The 25,816-nt window shown below is 40.8% G+C and overlaps 1 protein-coding gene across 2 annotated transcripts in view; it reads right to left on the bottom strand.

Moving 5' to 3' along the window:
* The window catches only part of SORBS2 (sorbin and SH3 domain containing 2), a 378,235-nt gene that overhangs the window by 287,651 nt on the left and 64,768 nt on the right, over positions 1-25,816 (bottom strand). Inside the window, exon 2 of one of the 2 annotated variants that reach the window (XM_023221003.3) lies at positions 21,660-21,741. The exons of the other annotated variant lie outside the window; for it this stretch is intronic. The gene's annotated coding sequence lies outside the window, so the exon portion shown is untranslated. The remainder of the gene's footprint in view (positions 1-21,659; positions 21,742-25,816) is intronic. 2 annotated transcript variants of the gene reach the window in all.

Here is a 25,816-nt window from a genome sequence, read left to right as displayed (position 1 = left end):
TGCTGGCTTTCTAAGATCTGATTTTACATTTCCTTGTGTGGAATACCTCGGCAAATGGCAGCTTTCTGTGACTGATGACATGCCTGGTTTGTATGCAGATGTGACCTCCTTCTCTCAGGACTCATCAATCTCTAATGTCATACTGCTCATCAAAGCAAACCACACAGACGTTCTTTGGAAAACACTGAAATTAGCATGTGTTTACTTTTAAACATTTATTTTCTCTTTTTAAAAACTTTATTTGTGTAAATTTAGGAGGTAAAAGAGTTATATTAAAAAACACAAAAAAATTTTAAAAATACATCAAGTTGTCATCATGCTTCAGGCTCATTTTCATGTTCTGAAGTCACCCTTAATAGAAACTCTGATTTTATTTATATTTGGGGATAAATCCAGGGGAAAGGAGAGAAATTCAAAGAATCCTCCTACAGGCAACTTTTATCAGAGGCATGTAACGTTCAGTGAATGCAGTTAATCTGGGCAACTGGTGCATGATTTATAGCTTTGAGGATCTAATCTAATCTGGGTCTTTCCTCTTGTTAGAGGTGTGACCCTGGGCAAACCACATGCAGAGCCTTAGCTTCCATTTTCCTCCATCTGTACAAGGGGGATATGAACACTTCCTTTGCAGAAATGTGGGAATTTCACAAGATGCACATGCCAACATCTGTGTGTTTGGAATGCACTAAATATCAGTAAGTGACCAATGATGAATGATAATGAAGAATGATGATATTTATCAGTAACATTCACTTTCAAGGAAAATATTTTCATTGTGTTTTAAATTATTTAGACTCTCCATACCAGAAAAAGGCCACAAGAAATTGCTTATCTTTAATCTAAGTTTTTCTAAGCCACCAGAACCTAAAATCAAAATGATTTATAGATTAATTTCAGGAAGAGAAAAAGAGAAATGCGGTTGGGGTGAGGGAGAAGAAGAAAGGGAGGATCTTTTCTTCCTGTCTCCTGAGCTTCCATCTCATCCCACGGAGGTGGGTACCTCGGGCCTTTGTCCCATACAGTGCTGGGAAGGGAGGAACCCTCCACACCTCCCATTCTTTTCAGGAGGACAGTGGCTGCTGTGACTGATCTCACCTTCACATTCATTGGTGACCCCTAGAGGTGGGAGTCGCTGGGATATTATTAGCATAGGCTGGATGACACCTCCATGGCAGCTACGTCAGCCACCTCTGCTTTAGTCACCAGCATAGGGCCGTGCTTAGCAGAGAGCCTGGCATAGAAAGGATGCTTATTAAATATTGGTTAAAAGAATAAAATAATAAGGGCCATTATAAAATGAATGTTACACAAAAACGTGTTTTCCCCAACAATTCACCCAGACGGAGACTTACAGAGCAGCCCAGCTACTCCTCCCCATATAGAATTCCTCATCTAGTATGTTGCAATGACTTTATTTTTAAACTGTTCTAGAATCTTTTCTGATACACTGTTTGCATCCCAGAAGTGTATATAGGTCTTTTACCTTATGTGGACTTACGGCGATGGAGCAAGAGGAACCTGTTCTTAATGATGCCTGCTTCTACATTCTCTTCCCCTGAGAGCTAGCTGTCAATAGATCCTGCCTTACTGCTTGAATTCCCATTGATTCCAATACAAATCCAGCAGGATAAGAAATGTCTTAATATTATAGTGCAAGCTATCTATATTTTTGAGAGTTTTAGTTATGTTTCCAACTTTGAAAATTGATAAGCTTGATCCAAGGAAAGACAGTTTGAAATTCTAATTCAAAATATAGGAAAATTCTTATCTACTTTTCTTTGCTGCTAAGAGCTGATCGAAAAGGTAGATCAATTATGTAACACTGATTATAATCTGTGCTTCTACATAAAAAATGAATACTTTAGAGAAAGACTGGGGTTTGACGCAACTCTATGCTCATAATTTACCCTGCATACCATCCAAAACTATAATTTTAAAATATTTCCTAGAATAATGTGTAAGAAATGGTTTTTTAAGCCAAAATATATAAACTATTCTATTAAAGAGGACTACTGTACGCAGACACAAAAATACAGCATGAACATTTATATTATTCTAAATAATTATGCCAATATAAACTAAATAATGTGATTTCCCCCTTATTTTAATTAAATAAAATATAAACGTCTTTTTGCTTTGCTAGCTTATATCAAACATTAATTTTAATACTAAAATAGTATGTTAACTTTCATCAGTAATTGAAGAGCATCCTGTAACCCTTTTATCCTGCAATTTCACTTATTCTTTATTCTGAAGTACTCTTAGACATGTGCACAAATTTATCTACACGGATGTCCATCATATTGTTAAAAATAAGAGATTGAACTATAACTTGCTTAGGCACCAGAGCATAGTGTTGTGCCAAAAATAATGCTGTTGAAAAATGTTTATTAATATGGAAAATATGGCTATATTATTTCAAGTATAAAATACTCACTGTGATTCCAATATTTCTGTGAAAAAAAGGTATGCATAATTCTAGGAGAAGAGATCAAAACAGATCATCCCACTGGTTTTACGAAGGGGGTGAAATGATAGAGAATCTGTTCATTGGAATGCAAGCTTTCTGAGGGTAGGAATTCGGGTCAGTTTTGTTCAGCACCTGGAAAAGGCCTGGTGCAAAAATAAGGACTCCAAAGACGCATGCTGAATGACTTAATTTTCTTATTTTTCATATTTATGATTTCTAAATTTCTATTGTAATTGAAAAATGCATTTTTAAGATCCTAATCAAGTTAAGGAGCAGCTTTAGGGCCAAGGCATTTTCTAATGCCATTTCCCACACACATTCCATTCTCTATGGATATTTTTAGATAGTTTCATAAGGCTGCTAACTGTACATAAATTCTGCTATATCTTTATGTATTTCATCATTGTTTTCAGTTACTTGCTGACATTAACCTTCCATTAGTTGTCCTTGGCTAGAATTGTGTGAATGACTTTCCTCCTAACATAGGGACAAGGCCATTTATTTTATCCCAAAGTTAAAGAACCTATTATTGCATTTTGCCTTGTTTTTTTTTTTTTTTTTTTTTTTTTTTTTTTTTTTTTTTTTTTTTTTTGCATGCTACAGTATATTGTGTTTGGCGCAATGCTTCACACATGTGAATACTTATATTTTTAAAATCTTGACTCTTTTTATTTTTATTATGGAATATCTGGCTGAATGGGATCAGATTTCCTCCTGAAAGTATAGGGGTGACTCAGAGAAACTGTGAGGCAGTAATTTGGAAATTCCCTGGAAGTTCTAACACCAGGAAGTATGTTCTCATCTGCTTGTTTTATAGAATCCAACTCTGACAGTAAAACTTTCCTGGTTAAAAATAAGGCAAGAACAAATAAATAAAATCACAAGGAATAAATTCAAGATATCTATTGGACAACATGGTAAATATAGTTAATAACAATTTGTGAATTGCTAACAGGGTAGATTTTAAGCATTCTCACCACAAAAAAAATAAGTACATGAGGTAATACATATGTTCATTAGCTTGAGCTGGCCATCCCAAGATGCTTATATATTTCAAAACATCATGTTAGTATACCATAAATATATAGTTTTCATTTATCAATTTAAAACATTAATTAAAAATGACAACAAAAAAAACAAAAATGTCTCCTGGAGGCAGGCATTTAATTCTCCTTGGGGTCAATTCCCGTCACTCTGTAACTGAGTGAATCTGCAGGGGAAGTATATTTGTTGAAGCATATAGTTGTAGAGAGTGGCTTCATTTTACAGTGCTTAGCTTTAAAAAATTATACACATAAGCTATGACTAAATTTTCTCTGTTGAAGTTTCAGGCAACGCAGATCTGGAGAGAATAAATATGAAAGGCTCCCTCCCGACCCCGCCTGCAGCCCTCTGCTCCCTTCAGAGGTAAACCCTGGAAAGCGTTTTGCACGTGTCTTTCCAGGACTGATCAGGTCCGTGCTTACGTGCGTACGTAACTACACATGACACACATACACAATGTTGCTTTGCTTACCATAAAAGGCGCTCTGGAGTCTGTATTGTCTTTTGCTGTTTTTTCAGGTAATAACCTGACTTTCAAGACTTTTTCCCCCTCATGACACTCAAATATTATAATTTTTTAAAGTTCCATAATATGGAGTCGTTGTCTTTTCATTAATCACCTTCCCCCGATTCTAGTCATTGTATCCTTTTCAGTTTCTCTCAATAACAGACCCTGTCTGTGGTTTGTACCCTTCTTCATACAACTTTTGGCATGAGTGTAAAGCACTTCTAGATGGAGAATACTAGAAGAATTGTAAGCTTTAAGGTTTAATTTTTCTTTTTTTTTTTGAGATGAAGTCTCACTCTGTTGCCCAGGCTGGAGTGCAGTGGCACGATCTCGGCCCACTGCAACCTCCACTGCCCACGTTCAAGCGATTCTCCTGCCTCAGCCTCCTGAGTAGCTGGGATTACAGGTGTGTGCCACCTTGCCCGGCTAATTTTTGTATTTTTAGTAGAGATGGAGTTTCACTAGATTGGCCAAGCTGATCTCAAGCTCCTGACCTCAGGTGATCCGCTTGCCTCAGACTCCCAAAGTGCTGAGATTACAGGCGTGAGCCACTGTACCCGGCCTAGTTTTAAATATTTTGAACTTTGATCTTTACTGATAAAATGCCTCACCCCCAAAATGGGATTTGCTAATTTATCCTTCCACCAAGATTGGAAGGAATGAGCTGTCCCTGGCAGAATAAGTCCCTGGTGCACGTTGTTTCATCACTAAGCACTTTTAATCCTATGCTTGAAAGCAAAGGATTGGTTTAAGATGTCCACTAAGGGTCTTTAAAAGACCACTGGTGAGCTTTCGAATTTACCTCCAGGTCTGAATGACCCCTCTTTTTCTGCCCATGTGTCTTATGTAGCAATAATTCAAATTATGGTAGAACTTGGAAGTACAAAGTAGAGGTCTATCTAACTACTGTTGGCTTATTTAAATGCACATAATAATTCAGTTAAAATAAAAATCCCAGGTTAAGTGCTAAGCCACATGGGATGCTAAAATGAAGGGTACACATTAGCATGATTCTGAAGCGTATGATAAAACTATTCATGGCCCCACAAACCAAACCTTAAGAATCAGAAAATGTGTTGATGAGATTAAAAATAACAAAGTATTCTCAGAGTTGGTTAATTGTTTTTAGTCATGGTTGTAGCTTAAGCCTTTTTCCGATTTTGAAATGCAATTTCTCTTGGATGATGAAGCCATAAGTCAGAGATCTGCTTCAATAAAAGAATAAAATTATCCATAATAACCTCTGGATCATGAAGGATAGAAACCTAATTACATTTCCTTTAAAAATAGCTTCCTGGGGGCACAAATAAACAGCAGCCATAATAATGTCATATATTAATATAACCATCCAGAAAAGAACCAGAAAGATAAAACCTATTATTATAATTTGCAATCTGTTCAACATATTAGCTATAAAATTAAAGGCTGATCTTAAAAAACATTAAAGGTTGTATTTTTTAAAAGAGCCAAGGTAAGCAGAAAAAAGAGATTTGTTTAATAAGGTTGCTTTTCTCAAGAAATTAATGCAGTTATGTAACAATTCAAATGTATTTACAAACTATACCAAACTTCAATGTTCTCTTAACTGTTCAGAGTACACAAGCAATCAGCATCACACATATTTGATTTAATCATTGAAAAGACAGCTATTAATTTTAAATCATAAAATGAAAAAAGTTGGATAATCACATACTGAAAAGACAGAATTCTGTGATAATTGCTCATTAAAAATAGAAATTAGGCCAGGCGTGGTGGCTCACACCTATAATCCCAGCACTTTGGGAGGCCAAGGCAGGTGAATCACCTGAGGTCAGGAGTTCGAGACCAGCCTGGCCAACATGGTGTTGCCCCGTCTCTACTAAAAAAATACAAAAAATTAGCCGGCATGGTGGTGGGCACCTGTAATCCCAGATACTTGGGTGGCTGAGGCAGGACAATTGCTTGAATCCAGGAGGTGGAAGTTGCAGTGAGCCGAGATAGCACCATTGCACTCCAGCCTGGGTGACAGTGAGACTTTGTCAAAAAAAAAAAAAAAAAAAAAAAAGAAAGAAAGAAAGAAGAAAGATGAAGGAAGGAAGGAGGGAAAGCAGGCAGACAAATATAGCAACTCTTTACCCAAAAAACAAAAAAACAAAAATAAACAGTATCCTAAAAGGCATAACATTACAGTATTTTCAGTTAAAATCAGGAACTAGGCAGAAACATTTCCCACTGCTGCTAATAGCCTTGAAGATTTTAGTATATACGATCAAGGTAAACTATAATTGCGTAAACATTGAAAAAGAAAAGAGCCAATGATCTCTGACTGCTGTGATACGATTTTGTACCTGGCAAAACAACTGATTCTAGCTAAAGAAAAACTGCGAGAATTAAAACAAGAATTTGCATATATACCAGATACATGTTTTAAAATAAGTTTTCTCTATTTTGGCAATTAAGTAAGAGTGGAAACGTGAAACAGTAAGTATTAACATGATCTGAAAAGCAATACATTTTGTAGAATATCCATATATGAGGATCACTATACAATCTTATTAAAAGACCTAAAAGCAAAGCAAGTGTGTGACTCAAGCCCACCTCTCCCCACTTCACCTTGCCCCCTGCCTTCTTTTCCCATCTTGGTAAATGACAACTCCATCTACCCAATGTATTGAGTCAGAAGCCCAGGAGCCGTACCTGGCCCCTCGGTCCCCATCCGCATATCCAAGCCCTCAGCATGGCCTGTGGACTTTGTCGCTAAGGACCTGCTGAATAGAACAACTGCTCATCACCTCCAATGCCAAAGCCTCCACTGGAGAGGATCTGGTCTCTGTCCTGGACCCCGGGATTCCTTCCTGACTGGGGCCCGCTGACACTCTTGCTGTCTGCATTGCGCTTTCCACCCAGCACCCAGGGAACTCCACACCTCACATCTGATTCTGTCACCCTCCAGTGGAGACCCCGATGGCTGCTGCCTGCAGTGACAGCACAATTCCAGTGCCTCCCCTCAGCCCGCACGACCTGGCCTCCGCTGGCTCCTGGCAGCGTCCGCTTCCACCCTCCCCACTTTCCGTGCGTTGCAGCAGCGCCGTCTTCCTGCCGCTCGGGTAGGCCCAGCTCACGTGGGTGCCAGAGCTTCCCGCCACCGCAGCAGCTAGTTCTGCACCAGCTCTCCAGCCGCTCTCTATCCGCTACCCGGCCTTGTTTGTCTCGCCAGGAGGCACAAGTCTCGGAGCTTCTGTCTGTTCACAGGCGGAACGCCCCTCGTGCACACCGGAGCATCAGCACGGTGAGGGCAGGCGTCCGGGTGTCCGCCTTTGTGCCCTGCTTGACCCCGTGCAGGACCTTCTACGCGAGCCACGGTGGCGCCAACAGCGGGTTTCCGAGACACGGCAGTTGTGAGAATAAAAGAAGGAAGGAATGAACCAAAGGAAAGTCAACACTTTCCCATTTTACAGATTGGAGAGTTGAGGTTTGGCGAGTTACGTAAATTATCCGTGATTACTTAGCTAAGCTTTGGCCACGCTCAGCCTCCAGTCGGGTTCTGTCTGGCTCTGGCTCTCGGGGCTTTCCCCTGCGCGGGCTGCCTCGACTCCGCCTGACTGCAGCCCTCGTCGGAATCTCTCAGAGCCGTCCGTCTTCAACAGGAAGAGACGGCCTCTATATGCTGTGTAAGGCAACCCTCTCCCATTGAATGTTAGTCTAGATGGTTGTAGGTGTATTTTGTTATGCTGGCTTCTGTTTACTCTGCATAGTCGGGAGCATGGGAGGGTGATACGGTTTGCAAATGCCTTTGACTTGTTATATAACTGCATTGATTCCTTGAAAAAAGCCACTTATTAAAACAAAACAAGAAATGTTATGCCCTGTTGAAGCTGACCTATCAAAATGTAAAAGACATAAAGTAATGAATGGTGTCTTGGGAAAAACACTGTTTTGTTATTGTGTCAGTTATACTTAAAGACAAAGAGTATCTTGAAAGCATATTTTTAAATCAAGAAATGTTAAACACTGAAAACTACTCCAAAATCTTCTACAAAAGTAGCAAGATAGTATTCATCTTTTTTTTTTTAAGTTTCTCCTTGATATCTTCTCACCCCTTTCCATCAACAAACATTGTGCTTAGGACCAGTGGCCTTTCCTTTCCTGCCAGGCTTTCAAAGTATGGAAAAGCAAACAGAACAGAACACTCGAATTTCAGCTCACAGGCTGGAAGCAAATAGACTGTGGTCAGACAAGGGTTGACAGGTTCAGAGTAATTTTCCTCATTTGTGATAGCAACTAAGAGATCCAGGAAGTATTGTCTGTGGTAGGCATAAGCAGGATGAAAATGGCATGGTAGCTGTGTAGACAGAGCACTGAGGTGGAAGAGAAGGATGAAGAACAGAAGAGGGGATGGGGAGAAAAAAGTGAAGAAAAAGAGAAAGGAAGGAAGGAGGAAGGATGATACAGGAAGGGAAAAGAAGAAAAGAGGAAGTCGCTGAGCAGAAGCTTGGATTTAAAAACTAGTAAAATTTAGTAGCATTATGCAAGGACATAGTAATGTGATGTCATTGAAACAAGGTCAAACATGGTTAAATAATAAAACTAGGGGAGACTGTAGAGTTAAGGAAATTGAGAAATTAAATAATAGCCCTTTACAATACATTAGAGACAGCAATCAACATATAAGAGTGAAAGCATGGGAAAGGAGATTAAAGAAATGGAAGCTAGACAACAGTGATCCAAATAAATAATATTTCTCAAAGAAGAAACTACCATAGCACCAAACCTTCTTATTATAAGAATTTTGTACCAAGGAAAATTCTCTGAAATAACAGAAACTGCTCCAGCAAAAGTGGGTACAGAATAATCGACACCAAAATACTTTCTTTCAAAATTACTTGACATCACGCATGAAGAATTTTCAGACATCCAGACAAGAAAAAAGAAAGGCAACTACAAGTGGTGCGAAATGTGGGCTATAACCATAAATCTCTAGAGAGTTCAGAGAATATAGCATGAATTATTTTTGAGAAAAAATGCCAACAACTTCTGACGATGAAATCCGGTGAAATATGTTTTTCATCCAAGCAAAAATGCCAGGAATGGTGAAGCAGTGGTGAGAGAATGGGTGTGAGGATTAATTCTTTCTTTAATATGAAACTAAAGCTAAATCATTGTGGGAATTTCCATTACAGAATTTAAGGTGTTATAATCTTGGCAAAATAAACATAACAATATAACCAAAACATTAGGAGGTAGGGGAAGAAAAAAGAAGAAGTATAAAAGTGTTAATGTTGTTTATCTTTCATATGATTGAGTGTATCAATAATATCTAAATTTGAAACAGAGGTATAAAAACTTACTGAGTATAAATCCTTATTTTCAAAATCTTTTTTTCATTATTTTAATGTGATCTCTTAGACACTAATATTTCACTTGATAAAGTAACATTTACCTGCTTTTCTTTCTTTAGTTTATTTAATAGCACTTTTCCCTTGCATTAATGCAAAATTACATTTGGTGTCTTTTGAAAATTAAACTGATGAAAAAGAAACAGTCATATTGATTGGGAAAGAAGGAAAAGGTGTTGTATTCAAAGATAATATGATTGTCTGCACAGAAAATCTCAAAGAATCTACCAAAAACTACTGGAACTAATGAGTGGGTCTAGAAGGTTGCAATATACAAGGTCAATATACAAAAGTCCATTATATTTCTATACACTAGCAATGAATAATAGGAACTTTATTTGAAAAAGTATTATGTAAAACAACATTGAAAACAAAATTCTTAGTAAAATCTAACAAAATATGTAAAGATTTTTATGCAGAATACTATAAAACACTGACAAAAGAAATTAAATAAGATCTGTATAAGTAGAAAGATGTACTATGTTCATGGATCAGAAGACTCAATATTGTTAAGATGCCAATTCTTCCTAAACTGATCTGTAGACTCAATGTAATCCCAAGGAAAACTCCAGCAGAATTCTTTTTGTAAATATCAGCAAGTTGATTCTAAAATTTATATGAAAAAGTAGAAGACTAGAATTGTCCAAATTTTTAAAAGACTAACAACATGGAGAACCCACACTACACAATTTTGAGACTTACCATAAGACTGCAATAATAAAATACTGTGGTACAGCTGAAAGGATATGAACATAGGCCAAAAGAACAGAACAGAGAGTACAAAACAGACCCGCACATCTATGCCAATTGATTGTTGACAAAGACAAGAAAGGATAGTTTTTTCAACAAATAATTCTGGAGCTTGTGGTTATCTATAAATCAAACATCTCAGCTTATACACAAATGAACTCCAGTTGATCACAGAAATACAGGCACATCTTAAAAATATAAAACTTAAAGAAGAAAATACAGAAAAAAATCATCGTGACCTTAGATTAGAAAAATATTTATTAGAAGCAGTATCAAAAGTATAATCCATAAGAGAAAAAAATTGATAAACTAAACTTTTCCAAAATTAAAAGCTTCCCTATTGTGGAAGATACTGCTAAGAGAAGAGAAAGGCAAGCCACAGACAGGGAAAAATTTTTGTAAAATACTTATCAGGAGAAGAACTTATATCTAAACCATAAAAATAATTTTAAGTGCATTAATAAAAACTCAATTCAATTTTTAAAATGGTATAGAGATTTGAATAGATTTTTCCACAAAAGAATATATATTATGGACAAAGCACAGAAAAAAGATCCTTCAGTCATTAGGAAAATGTGAATTAAAACTACAATGAGGTACCACTACATTATTTCAAAACCTGACAGTATCAATACTGGTGGGGATGAGGTGAAACTAGAATTCTCATAACACTGCTGTGGGAATGCAAAATGGTACAGCCACTTTGGGAAACAATTTGCCAGTTTCTTATGGCGTTAAACACAATCCCACTGCTAGATTTTTATCCAAGAGAAATGAAAACCTACATCCACACAAAGTCCTGTGTACAAATGTTCAAAGCAGCTTTATTTATAATAGCTGAAATTAGAAACAACTCAAATGTCCTTTGGTGAATACATCAACAAAATGTGGTACATTTGTATAATGAAACAGTATTCAACAACAACAAAAAATTAACAAATTAAATTATCCGGGTGTGGTGGCATGTGCCTGTAGTCCCAGCTACTCAGGCTGAGGTGGGAGGTCACTGGAGCCCAGAAGTTCAAGGCTGCAGTGAGCTATGATTGTGCCACCGTATGCCAGCCTGGATGACAGAGCAAGACCGTATATGTAAAAAAAAAAATTTTAACGAACAAATGATCATTACACACAATATTGTGGAGGAGTCTCAAAAGCATTCTGCTAAGCGAAAGATATTAATCACATAAGTCCACCTACTGTATGATGGTATCCATGAGACTTTCTGGAAAAAGCAAAACCACAGAGCCAGAAGACAGATTAGTTTTCACCAGGAGCTGGGGGAGGAAGAAGGTTCAAGGTACCTTCCAAAGGGAACTTCACAGGGTGGGGGTAATGTTCTGTATCTGGATTGTGATGAAGCTTACATGACTGTATTTGTCAAAACTCATAGAGCTATATATCTAAAATGGTTGAATTTTATTGTACATAAATTATAACTCAATAAACCTAACTTTAAAATTAAATAGGCGTGTTTATAGATCCTATATATGTGAATTGCTCCCATCTATCATTTCTATCTGGATGTTCTAATAGACACAAATATTAATCTTTAAATCTCTGTTGATACAAATGTTAACGTTTATCAGTTAGCATTCATGATGATTATAGCAGGGTGAGTGGGACTTTGAGTGACATTTTGCATCCTTCTTTGTGCATTTCTGTACTTCTTGATTTTTAAAATAAGCATGTGCTATTTTTTTTTAATAAAAAAGTTTTATTTTTGTTAAGGGCTCAAAATAAAGGCTCCAAAAAATAAAGGATTAGTAAGATCTGAACAAAAGAAATTCAGAATGGCAGTGAGGGCCCAGTAGAGCTGAGTGGAGGTGAGAATATGATTTCCATCAAATTGGCCTTTGTGGGTTTCAGGACTGGATCTGAGCAGGCAGTCGACCAGTGACCTATCATCTAGACTGTGGTTTCCTCAGCAGAGGACCCCTTTCCTACAATGATCTCTCAACTGCCTTTAGTTCTTGACTCCTAAGAGGTTTCCAACACACAGACTTGTATGGAGTCAGTGTGTTCCCGGAATGCTCAGACAGTAGGGAGTTTCTTTAGATAGTTCTCATATTGTATTGGCATCATCCTCTTTCAGTTCTTGGGAGAATTTACTACATACTTTATGCAATGATTTTAGCGATCAAGTTACAGTCATACAGCTGATTTCCCTACCGAAAGTCGGGCAGCCAAAGTGGTGGCAAGACATAAATTGATACATCAAATCCACCATCTGTTCTCAATGTACGCATCAGCTCCTCCACACCTGCCTGGACTTATCTTGGGAAGGAGAGCAACAAGAAGAAAAAAACTCAAAATGTTTAATTAACGTTGCTAGAAAAGAAGGTGCTATTTAGCAAAACTGAACCTCCAGATACTCACAAGCTCACAGGCTGCTTCCTCAAAGCTGTGAAGGTGTAAGCTAGACGGAAGTGGTCTGCGTAGCCCTCTGACGGCTTGTTGGGGATGGGAGAGTTAGCAAACCCTCTCATGTGAACTCCAGAGCCCGAAGGCAAGGAAAAGCCCACTCTTGTGCTTTCACATTTCTGCCCCTGAAATACGACCTAGCACCCCCGGGCACCTGCTGTCTTTTCGTTTTCTCGCACTGCTGGATACACAAGCATGTTAGGCAAAGCCAAGAACATAATGAAGGCTCAACTCAGAGTGCAGAAGTGTCTAGGGATGCCCGCTACAGCTCAGAGGCCGAATGTCACCACAATCACTTCCATACACATACACTCCATTCACTTTTTGAGGTCACCTCCATTGTCAGTGACAGTTCAGAAGCGTAACATTTCACAGTTTCTTTCTCATGATGTCCTTAGGCCTACTATCTACACATATAAACTCAAATGATAAATGGACTAACTATTTTTATACTCTCTCATTTTACTCTTCAAAATGTTTAGGCAAGAATAAAATATATAACAATGCATAAATGAACCTGAACACTTGGCTCTTTAAGATTCCTCTAAAATATCCTTGGCATCTCTGTAGAGAAAAAAGGTAGCATGAAAAAAAGCCAAATCGTGCTTCACACACACCCACTGCGTTTTCCATGACACTCTTTGGGCACATCTTTTTAGAAAATAAGAATTCGGTCTTATTCATGTAAGCTTCCATAAAGTAAGTAATGCATGATTTTTAAACTTTCTGTTTTGATGTGTAGGTGCCAACAGGCAACTTTCTCAGCTTGTCACCCTATTTAAAAGTTCCGAGAAAATCCACAGCATTCAACATTTCTCTTGTAAGTTACTGTGCCCCTTAGTAAACCACATGACAAGCTGGTAAATACAAGTATTCACAAGCAAATACGATGTGTTACCAGTGAACATAGCAAGCCCCTGGGCGATTGGGGAAAACGATGGACTGACTGAGAAAGCACTTAGGCATAGTGCCTTGTTCCCTGACTGTCCAGAGAGGGTTAAATTCCTTGCTAGAAACTCTCATGAAAGGAAATGTGAGGTGGGTGGCAGAAAGGCTAGGGTATTCTAGGCTGCAATAAGAAAAGTATACAATAGACCAGGTGCAGTGGTTCATCCCTGTAATCCCAGCACTTTGGGAGGCTGAGGTGGGCAGATTACGAGGTCAGGAGATTGAGACCATCCTGGCTAACACGGTGAAACCCCGTCTCTACTAAAAATACAAAAATTAGCCGGGCGTGGTGGCGGTCGCCTGTAGTCCCAGCTACTCGGGAGACTGAGGCAGGAGAATCGCTTCAACCCGGGAGGCGGAGCTTGCAGTGAGCCGAGATGGCACGACTGCACTCCAGCCTGGGCGACAGAGCAAGACTCTGTCTCAAAAGAAAAAAACAATAAAGAAAAAGAGAACAACGTGGCCTGTGGCCTGGTCTGGTTCTGCTCTGCTATCCACGGCTCAGGCCAGTCTGGAACATGGGATTCCATGTGGGGAAGTCATGCTAAAAGGGAAATTAGAAGATCTGTAACAAGAAAAGAACAGCAGCACAATGAGAGAACTGGGACTTAGGAGACATAAAGGATGACGGAAGAGGTCTGATCATTTATCCTGGAACAGACTCAGTGCAAGAAGGGACAATATCACCCTTTTCAAATATTTGAAAAGCTGGGCTGTGAAGCAATTTGTCTGGTTTGCCCCAAAGGGTATAACTGAGACCAAATGGTCAGAAATTACAGAGAAACAGATTTCAGCCCAGTAAAGGGAAGAATCTGCCAGCTGTCAGCGAGAGAATGGCCGAAGCGGAAGGACCCTCCAGCCTGTGTGAAGACAGAATAGGCTGCCTTGAGAGGTGAGGCTGGCTTTGCAGCACACTTGAGTTGCACAAGCAGAGCCTGGGCAGCCGTCTGCGGAGAAGCCGGAAAAGGCATTTAGTAGGTAGAAGTAAAAGAGGGTCCATGAACTCATATAACAAACTTGGCTGTTGAGTGAGGATCTGGCACCCACCTACACAGGCGCTCACAGTTCAAATGATGATGGAAATAATATCACGTTTCTTTCTGTTAGTAGAACCCTACATTGGCTGGGTAGAAGAGAAGGTGCTCTGTGCACGGAGGAAATCTTTGAGCAAGCGAAATTACAGTGTTTGAAGAAACACACTTCCCTCTTTTATACAGGTCTGAAGCTGTTATAAAGATTTGGTTGTTTGAAGGGTTGAAAAACTACTGCTTCATTAAGAACCACAGTGTGGCTTCAGGAAAAGGAAAAATCACAAGTTGTGGGCATCCCACACCGTGGCCTTTATTATTCAATGGTTTGACACTGGAAATGCATACCATGCAGCCTGCAGATTTATGGACCGGAGATATTGTGGTATGTTAAAAAGATTTCTTTGCAAGTGATTTGAAATATGCTATTTTTGATATTTCAGCAAAATGAGCTACTGCAACCTAAGTTAAACAAGTTATTCAATAGTCTCAAGCAGCAAAGCATAACCTAGCAAGACTTTGGAACCTGAGGGGTGGTAGCACCCTCCTACTATAGGAAACTAGTGTTCCATTATTTGTAATTGTTATTATTAGAATAATTTCATATCTTCTGGAGAGTTATTAAGAAGATGGGGTTGCTGATCTTCTTAATAACAAATTATCTAATTTTTTTATCTGTAATTTTGTTTGTCAAAACTTTCCCCTTCAGTTGTTGTTGGATAGAAAAAGTTGCTTTTCTTGTTTGATTTTTACTAAATTATCATGGATTCTCACATCATATATATATGTGTGTATACATTGAACTCATATCTTTTCATTATAATTATTAGAAGCATAAACTGTATGAAACCTGACATTCTATATTATTATTATTATTATTTTGCTTTCTGGCATTCAATATATTGCCTGTCCCAATTTATTTATTCTGAGTTTTCATTGCATTTATCATACTCTGTAAAGTGCTTGTGCTAGTAATGGCTCCCAAAGATACATCCATATACAGATCCCCACAATCTGTGAATGTTACCTTATTTGAAAACATGGTCTTTGGAGAATGTGATTATCCTGGATTTTCTGGATGGGCTCTAAATACAATCACATGTGTCCCTAGGAGAGAGGGGCAGAGGGGGATTGGAGAGAGACACACAGAGGAGAAGGCCATGTGGAGATGGAGGCAGAGACTGGAGTGATGGGGCCACAAGCCAAGGCATGCTGGCAGCCACCAAAAGTTGGAAGAAACACAGATTAAATTTCTCCTAGGACCTCCAGAGGGAGTGTAACCCCACCTCCATCTTGGTTTTGGATTTATGGACTCCAGAAATGTGTGAGAATAAATTTCTGTTACTTTTTCATCCAGTTTATGGTAACTTGTTACAGCAACCATATGAAACAAATAGTGTTCTTTCTTCTGGAGTTTGTTTTCCTACCTTTTGCCAACTCTAAATTGCTCACACAATGTTCGGGAATTTCCTTCCCCATCTCTATGTACTAAAATCCTGCCAGTGCTTCCAGGCTTAGCTTCACATGGTGTGGCCCCAGCAGCCTGCTGTCTCTACCTCAACCCGCATGACTGGGAGTCACTCAACTCCTCCCCTGAACACGCAACACAGGGAAAGCTCTGGAGTCCTCATTGTCTCATCTGAAAACCCTCTCATGATTGTTTGCAAACTGCATGAGATAAACTGAAAATATTTAGCATTGTATTCAGGGCAGAGTAGGTGTTCGGCCCACCTGTCGCCTTCTGAATTGCCAGTGCATAGCTGTATCTCTTTCCCAGCACACACGCCAGCAGGCAACTGCTGCTGTCATCATGCCTCGTGACGCCATCGGGGCTGAGTGAACTTCCTAAGCTTCTCTCTTTTTGCTTTCTATCATCACCTTTGCTTTCTATCATCCCTTTTCTGTTTTACTTTTATCTTAGAGGAAAAGTGTTTTTCTTCCATTCCAAGGTTAAACTTTTCAACTAGGTTTTAATGTTCATCCCTCGCACCTCCCCTGGAGCCTCTAGGCATTTTCTCCTTCTGGAAAACATCTCAATCGATCCCTCTCTGTTTGCACCTTCTTCTAAACTGAAAAACAGAATGAGGTGCATCCATGTTAAAACAGAGAAAGAAAACGCAATTGCTCCCTTTCTCTCCCACCCTACTTGATTTTTTCCACATTTTTTTTGTTTTTCAAAGACTGCTTCCGATGCCTCACCATTCACGCATTCTAAATCATTTCTAATCTGGTCTGCATGTTCGCCTCTGCTATTTTTTTCAAATCCATTAGTGATTTCATAGTTACGAAGTCCAGTTACTGCTTCTGGGACATCACGCTGTTGCACCTAACTCTGCTGTGGCCTGCGTATTGGGTATCTCTGCTGGCCTCTGATTCAAAATGTTTAAAATCGGTATCACCCCCCGACCTCCAATTTATCTTTTCATGTTCCTCTCAGTCTCTCACTTGGGTGCTAAGTGTTCATCTTTGCTTTTTCCCCTTCCTTCCACACAATCTGTGCTTCTGTCCTCCTCCTCCGCCTGACAATTTTACGTCCTGAACGTCTACATAATTTATTGTTACTGTTACTCCATTGGATGTAATGAGGCTCTCATCACTCACTTGCCACCTGAGTTACTGCAGTTTCCTCCTGACACTCATTCCACCTCCTGCCTTCCTTCGTTCCACTCACTCCTCCACAATTCTGCCAGATTAGTTTTTTTCTTTTTCTTTTCTTTTTTTTTTTGAGACACAGTTTCACTCGGTCGCCCAGGCTGGAGTGCAATGATGCGATCTCAGCTCACTGCAACCTCTGCCTCCCAGGTTCAAGCAATTTTCCTGCCTCAGCCTCCCAAGTAGCTGGGATTACAGGCATGTGCCACCATGCTCAGCTAATTTTTGTATTTTTAGTAGAGATAGGGTTTTGCTATGTTGACCAGGCTGGTCTCGAACTCCTGATCTCAAGTGATCCACCCATCTCAGCCTCCCAAAGTGCTGGGATTACAGGTGTGAGTAATTTTTAAGTGTATTTATTAATATATCACATTTTTGTAAAAAATCCTTTTGTGGCTAGCCATTTTCTATTGAATCAAGTATATTCCATTCCATTTGCTTTGGTTGGCCTTGCAAAGCTCTTCACAGTAGAGAAGTCACCGTGGCTACCATCTATGGAATTCCGCTATGTTCCAGGGCCTCGGAAGCACTTACAGACGTTACCTCCTCTTACCCTCACAAGAACCCTGTGTGGCAGACTCAGTATTGTTTGGATGTCACAGTGAGAATCCAGAGGTTTAACCAGGATTAGAACTGTGTGTTCTATCTCTACAGCCTAATGGGAGAGCCCACGAGAAAATCTTTAAGACCGCCTCCACTCACAGCTGCTTCCGGACTCCCCCCCAGTCTCACCCTGATGGCTTCAGGATGTGATCACACTCCACTCAGTGGTCTCACCTCTGCCTGCTGAGGCCAAATGCTTTCCAGTGCCCCACTCAGGCCCTTTCTAACAGTGCAGTGTGTGTTTGTCTTGCTGCTTTATAGCGGTGTGCACTCAGGAGTGTGGGGATGCCTTCCTTTCATGTTGGTGTCCTCTTCAACATCCTAGCACATGGGCCTGAACGTAGGAGTGACTCCATATGTGTTGGATTCCAATGCCTAGGTTTTCTGCCTTGCTAGAAAACAGGTTCTTTAAGAGTAGGACAAACTATAAGAAATGTTTGTATGTTTTATAGTATTGAACATGATGCATTATACATAGCTGATAGTAACTATCAAATGAATGAATCAATAAATAGAATAAAAGAAAGGGAATCACTTAAGCTGTATGGGTTTCTTCAACTATAAAATAAAGGGGTTAGGACAGACTGCCTCTAAGATTCCTTTCAGATCTAAAATGTTATGAGTTTAAGATTCTGCTTATTCTTTGTTTTTTAATTCTGCATATTCTTTGTTTTTTAATTCTGCTTATTGTAATACTTTTTTATTTTGTGTCAGTAAACAAAAAAGTAAGTGGACATTTGTATCTGTGAAATTAAACCCAAGAAGCCATCATAATGAAATCACCTTTGCAAAAACTGTAACAGTGAGAAAATGATTGCAGTGAAAGAGAACGTATCTAGTCAATCCCCACCTTGCCTTTAACCTCCAAACCGCCTTTAGTCCTTCCTGGGCATGACAGCCCTTGCCAAACCTACACAGCCTTTGCAAAGCTAATAAAAGACCACAAGGTAGGAGAATGAGGGACCTGAATTCTGTTAAGGTACGGATGTGCACGATTATCAGCCATTATCCTGAAGGAAACAAGATTTGCAGCACGCTCAATTATTTCTGCAGATATCAACACTGTTGTATACTAGAACCTAAGATTGGCCTTTTGAAATGTCTTTTCAGGTTTTTGCACTTCTGACCACCAATGGCTCCACTTGGACCCACCAACCAGCTACATGGTCTCACTCACAAGGAGACCCCCTGGCCTGCCAAACTATCCTTGAAAAAACCTAGTCTCCAAATTTTGGCAGAGATTGACCTGAGCAATAACTCTATCTCCCCCGTGCTGTGGCCAGTCTTGTGTCGATTAAACTATTGCAATGCCATAGTCTCAGTGAATTGGTTTTGTCTGTGCAGTGGGCAAGAAGATCCCATCAAGGTGGTTACAATAACCTTTTTTTTTTTTTTTTGAAATGGAGTCTTGCTCTGTCTCCAGGATGGGAGTGCAGTGGTGCGATCTTGGCTCACTGCAACGTCCACCTCTTGGGTTCAAGCGATTCCCCTGCCTCAGCCTCATGAGCAGCTGGGATTATAGGCACATGCCACCACACCCAGCTAATTTTTTGTATTTTAGTAGAGAAGGGGTTTCACCATCTTAGCCAGGATGGTCTTGATCTCCTGACCTGTGATCCACCCGCCTCAGCCTCCCAGATTATTTTTGTATTTTATATAAAATGTTAGATTGGGTGCTAAGTTAATTTCTTCTACTCCTGCTTATACTAGAAATCTTTGAGCATCAAAGTAAACTGGAGCATTTCAAGTGCTTCAAGAAACTAACCTGAGTGTACAGAAGAATAAAGAGGTTAAAGAAAATATCCAGCTATGAAGGAACTTGGAAGTTGTTAATGTTCTAGAATTGCACCATATGTCTTTAAGGGGCAAAGGAGAGAATAATTTAAAACATCCACTAGAGAGCTCTGCAACATTTTCTTTTTGCAAACATTAATCAATGGTAGTTACTCCCTAGAGCAATGTCAGCACTCCCATAGATTCGATTTTACTCGTAAGGACTTTGATTATACACCCATGTTCACAGCAACCTTATTCACAACAGCCAAAAGGTGGAAACGACTCAAGGATCCATGGACAAATGAACGGGTCAAAAAAATGTGGTGCATACATATCATAGAACATTATTCAACCTTAAGAAGGAAGGAAATCCTGGCACATGTTACAACATGGATGAACTTTGTGGACAGCGTGCACGGTGAAGTAAGCCAGACACCGAAGGACAAATCCTGTATGATTCCAATCATAATGAAGTACCTGGAGAAGTCAAACTCATAGAGACAGAAAGTAGAATGGTGGTTGCCAGAAGCTAGGGTGAGGTGGCCAGTTCTTGTTTAATGGGTACACAGTATTAGTTTTGGAAGGTGAAAAAATTTTCGAGATGGATGGCGGAGACGGTAGCCCAAGAATGTGAATACACTTAAGGCCTCATGGCTTAAAATGTATTCACATTCTTAAAAATGGTTAAAATGGTCAATTTTATGTTATTTACATTTTCCCACAATGAGAAAGCGGAGAAACCTTGAGCAAGTGAACAAGAAAATTATAGCCTCGACAAAAACAAGAATAGGGAACTATATAATATGTTCTTCTATAGTTTGAACACTCCGATTACCATTGAGAGCTAGTGAAGTGACTGGTCTTGAATTTTCTAAGGATGCTAGCTGTGGAGGAGCAGGAAGAAAGAGATAATCAGGTACAGAGTAGGGAAGGCACTGTGGCTGCTATGCTGTGGAAGGAGGAGGCAGAAAGAAGAGAGAGAAAGGCCTTATCATACTTAGGCAATGGATTGCCTTGTGCTGCCCTGTGTTCCAGAGCGATATGTGGTGAGAGGGCTTGCTGTGGGATCGTAACATCCGTGAGTGTGAGCCTGGGGGAGGCAGGATGGATGGGCTGAAATACACCAGACAGAACCACTGCCATGTTGGGAAAGGCTCTGGGAGCTGCCTCCTGGACTGGAGTTCACCCACTAGCAGGGATGGAGCTTGTCAAACTTCATGATTCTCCAAGATACTGAGATACCCGGGCCCTTTGGCACCTCACTCATGGATGTTAAATCTGGAATAGATAGTGTACAGGTGAAGCGAATTTTCTTCCCTCCAGCTTCTGAAGGTTTGATAATTTGAGTCCATAAAACAAACTGACAATAGACAGCTTAACAGCCAGAAGAGAATGTGAATTTATTCACATGCACATGGGCACGGTAGTCCCACAAACATGAGACTCAAAGAAGGGTCAGATGGCTGAAGTTTTTAGACTAGCTTCCATTCCAGGCTATGGAAGGAACAGAGGCTAGGGGTTCCCCGGGGAAGGAGGCGACAAGATTATGGGAGAGTGAAGGCGGGTCAGCCTGGTGAGCACACGGTGTCTTGCTATGTGGATAAAACTCTGCTGTAACCCTGGAGCTGCCCTCAGGAGGAGCAGATGGGAATGGGGTAAAAGTCTCTATCAGACCTTGAGCAGTGTCAGACTTTAGCCTCTTTTTGCCATGAGTTAACCTTTCCTAGATCCAGATGAGGAAGACAAGGGGGCCTCCGAGCCTGTCTGCGTGGTCTGTCTACCCCCCTAGAGCACATTTTCCCTACAGATGCAAATCTGCCTCACAAAGGACGGTTTCTGAGAGCTATTCCTGTGTTCTCCAGCCCCTCTGAACACCGATCTCGAAATATGCCAAAGAAGCGTATTTTAGGGTAAAATATTCCGGTTTCTTTCAATAGAACGATAGAAATATGCATATTTTAAAAGAGCAAAGACAGTATGGGAACATACTGAAGGAAAAATATGAAAAAGACAAGAGCAAAAGGATCAAACGCAGAAGAAAATGCTGGCAGGAGGTGCTGGGGCAGAGTGGGGATAAGAGTCACCAGCTGCTTCACGATCCCGGGGGTGTTTGCATAACATCAAAATTAGATTTTGACTGATCTGATTTTCCAACAAATTGATCGGCTTCAGAAGTAAAAAAAATAAACAGAGATAGTCATTTTTACTATTAGTAATCATCAAAAGTAAAAATCAATTTGAAAATGTCTGTGTAGGTTTTCAGTTTTACAGACTTAATCTCCAGTTCCTTTTAAGAATGGTCTGAACCCAGAGCCTCTCTGTCCATAGCAATGAAATCACCTGTTACACTGAAGACCTGACCAGCGGCGTCACAAGCACCCAGATGTCTTACCTCACAAGGCACCAAGGCCTCCCTGTAACTGCTGTACTGTCAGAATCAATATCTCTCTGGAGTCTGCTTCTGAGGTTCAGAAGACAGCTGCCACCTCAGTCCCCACAAAAGAACAAAACACACCATCATCCCAGGTGATGCAACCCACTCCCTCAGCAAACATCACTGTGACTTGAAAATCGCAGACGCTCAGAGAATGAAGGAGGCCTGGAGACCATCTCCTCGGAGCCCAGCCCTTTCCTGAAGCAGAGTCAGGAGGGGCTTGATCACACAGGGAGCCAGGGACTGAGCCGGGATGCCCCCTGACACCCCGGCTGGCCCCATTTCCATGCTGCTATGCATGACCAAACATTAGTGTTTTAATGACCCCTTCATCTGATCCCATTGCTTTGCACACTTATTTTAATTTTAGACTTGAAAACATGTGATTTACTAGTTGTGTGCGTCCAAGAATCCACAACACAGAAAAGAAAGAAGAAGGAATTAGGACAGTAGGCCCACCGGGGCCAAAATTCTCACTCTCAGCCTTAGGAGTGACAGGGCAAGCCCTGAAGACACTGAAGCAACAGCAGTGAACTAAGTCAGGGCCAAGTACAGCGGGCTTGCTTTGGTGTCACGGCACCTCCTGAACTCCTTACCTGTATGTTTGAGCAATTCCCTACCATACAAACCTCTACTCTATTGATTTATCCCAATACGGAATCCAAGAAGGCCAGGTAAAACTTCCCTTGTCCTTGTAACTGAGGCTCGATTTAGGTTCAGATTTCCAATGGGAATGAATAACCCAAGGAGGTGAGGTCAGTGGAGGAAAGTGGCAGCGGCGTGAGCATCCATTCTGCTGCAGCAGATGCAGCGGTCATGGTGCCCGGGTGGCATCTGGTGCTGCATGGCAATGGCACCACCCCAGCCAGGATCCTGGGTGCACTGGGCCCAGTGCCCGGCTGCCTTCTTGCTCAGAGTCAGGTCTCAGTGTCTGTGATCCTAGCTAGTGCTTTCTGCTGATTGGCCCAGACAGGTCAGCTGAGAATGAAGGACTAGGGTTTTCTCTGAGAATTTTGCCTTAACAATAAGAAACTTGAATAACAGTGACTTTGTCACACTGTAACATTAACAATTTCTTTTTCAGAGAAGTAAAATGTGGCCAAATTATATTTTTCCTGAAAGAATCTAATTTTCAAATAATTCTGGACAATCCCTCCATTGTTTTCTTTTGAAAATATTATTATTGGAAAAGTTTGGTCCCAAATTCACAGCACAGAGTCTCACTTGGATTAAAATTAGCCGGAGAGAATGATCAGTAAGGACCAGGAGAAGGGACTATATTAGGGTGATGGAGTTTGAAATCCCATTGAGTAGAAATCCCATTGACCACAATTATCCAGCTCTGAACAAGGATCAAATGCTCATAGGCCAAAAAAAGGCTCTGGATTAGGTCAAATAATCTCACTTAACCAACTTGTATATAACAAATACTCCAGTGGATTCCACAGCGATTTCGTTTTGGAATTTCTCATGGGAAATAGGTAGGAAAGACAGATTGCAATGGATTCATGCATGAAGAAATGCACTTAAAGAAAAGGGGTAATTTTTTCAGCATTGATGGGTTCTGAATTAGATACAAATCCTCAGATAAAGGATTTAGACATGTTGGCCGGGTGCGGTGGTTCACACCTGTAATCCCAGCACTTTGGGAGGCCGAGGGGGGGCGGATCACAAGGTCAAGAGATCGAGACCATCCTGGCCAATATGGTGAAACCCCGTCTCTAGTAAAAATACAAAAATTAGCTGGGTGTGGTGGCGGGCACCTGTAGTCCCAGCTACTCAGGAAGCTGAGGCAGGAGAATCGCTTGAACCCGGGAGGTGGAGGTTGCAGTGAGCTGAGATCATACCACTGCACTCCAGTCTGATGATAGAGCAAGACTCCTTCTCAAAAAAAAAAAAAAAAAAAGATTTAGACATGTTTGCTGCCATTAGGTACATTCAACAAGTGTCAAGAATAAGCAGGATGCTGGATTAAGAGAGAACAATAATAGACAGTGACAACTGGATTAACCGCCTCCTACAAAGCAAGGATGGAAGCGCCTTTCCCAGAAAGAGCAGACTGTCCTGGGGGCTGACCTGGGCAGGGAGTGCTGGAAACACAGACTGGAGACAAGGAAACGCCAGAGGTGCAATGTGTTCATTTAATCCTGGGCACTAACATCAAAAGTTAATTTGGAAAGCAAAGAAAACATTCTAGCGGATGAAAGAGCCGGCCTTTACAGCTTCTCAACTGTCAGCAGAAGAAGAAGAACTCTGAGAAGGAAAGAATACCAAAGACATAGAAACATTTGAGAGATTATACTGAGCTTAACTAGAATCTTAATATGCGGATGAGGCAAAACTTTAGACAGTAGACTTTTCCTAAGTGAATTTCTTTTGGAAATACAAGCAACATTCAACTTAGAGGACAATATTTTATGCCAGAGGTAGTGAGGCCACAGAGTATATAATAATTTTCTTTAAACAGCTAAGGGCCAGGCACGGTGACTCATGCCTGTAATCCCAGCACTTTGGGAGGCCGAGGCAGGTGGATCACCTGAGGTCAGGAGTTCAAGACCAGTTTGACCAACATGGTGAAACCCCGTCTCTACTAAAAATGCAAAAATTAACTGGGTTTGGTGGCGCACGCCTGTAACCCCAGCTACTCAGGAGGCTGAGGCAGGAGAATCCCCTGAATCCGGGAGGCAGAGGTTGCAGTGAGCCAAGATTGCGCCACTGCACTCCAGCCTGGGTGACAAGAGTGAGGCTCTGTCTCGAAAAAAATAAATAAACAAACAAACAAACAGCTAGTAACCAGGTTTTGACATATGGAAATTCCTTCCTTCTTGTTTCCATTCACTGCTCTTTTCTAAGCACAGAACTGCTCTGTAGTGTAACAGGATGATTGGCAAGGGGTGCTCTGTAACCCCTGAAATGTGTGCCCCTAACAAAGAACCATATCCCCTGCAGAGAGTTCTTGGTGGAGGATGCTCCACTGGGAAAAGCCAAGCCACTGGGTGATGCATTGCCCTCAAGTTTCCCAGCGATTCCAGTGATACCTGCCCTACATTACAAGTACCACATACACATGGCGGAAAAAAAAAAAAAAAGCACATGTCAGTGATTAGTTTGTATTACTGAGCTACTGGAAAAGCTGCCAGCATCTGCAGCAACTGCTAGACTCAGGACACAATACCCCAAATGATGACCTCAGAAGCAAGAGCTTCTCTCTGCCCACTTCTGCCTTCAGTGCCTCAGCCCAATTCTCCCGAGACCAGAGACCCCCACGATCCCTCCTCCTCCAGGCATGTCACAGTAACCACAACTCCTTTGCCCCAGAGCCAGCCTTAAAACCTAAAAGTATTACCCTAACTTTCCCTCCACCTTTCTGGGGAAAAACTGGCGACGAAGACACTCTCTGAGCCACCTTGTTTGAGTGTAGGTCACAAGACCCGATTCCAGAGAGGGCCCCGCCCCACACCAGAAGGAAGGAAAGCTGCCCAGGGAGGCCAAGGACAGACAGGCCTTGCTGGGTGTCCCCACTCAGTCTCTTCGCATTAGACCACACCCTTCCGTCCAACCATATGCCCACACGGCTGCCCATACTTTGTGAAACCTAAGCATAAAAACAGACAGTTTCCCTGTATCTTTGAGTCTCCAATCTGAAGGCTTCTATGTACACCTTAATAAAATTTGTACGTCTTTTCTCAAATGAATCTGCCTATTGTGAGTTGATTTTTCAGCGAACCTTCAGAGGGTGAAGGGAAAATTTCTCCTAGGCCCTGACACAACCATAACTACTGCAGTCTGAAACAGGCATGCTCCACA

The sequence above is a fragment of the Piliocolobus tephrosceles genome, chromosome 3 (assembly GCF_002776525.5).
Source record: "Piliocolobus tephrosceles isolate RC106 chromosome 3, ASM277652v3, whole genome shotgun sequence".
Lineage (NCBI taxonomy): Eukaryota > Metazoa > Chordata > Mammalia > Primates > Cercopithecidae > Piliocolobus > Piliocolobus tephrosceles.
This window is presented reverse-complemented; position numbering and strand designations above follow the sequence as displayed.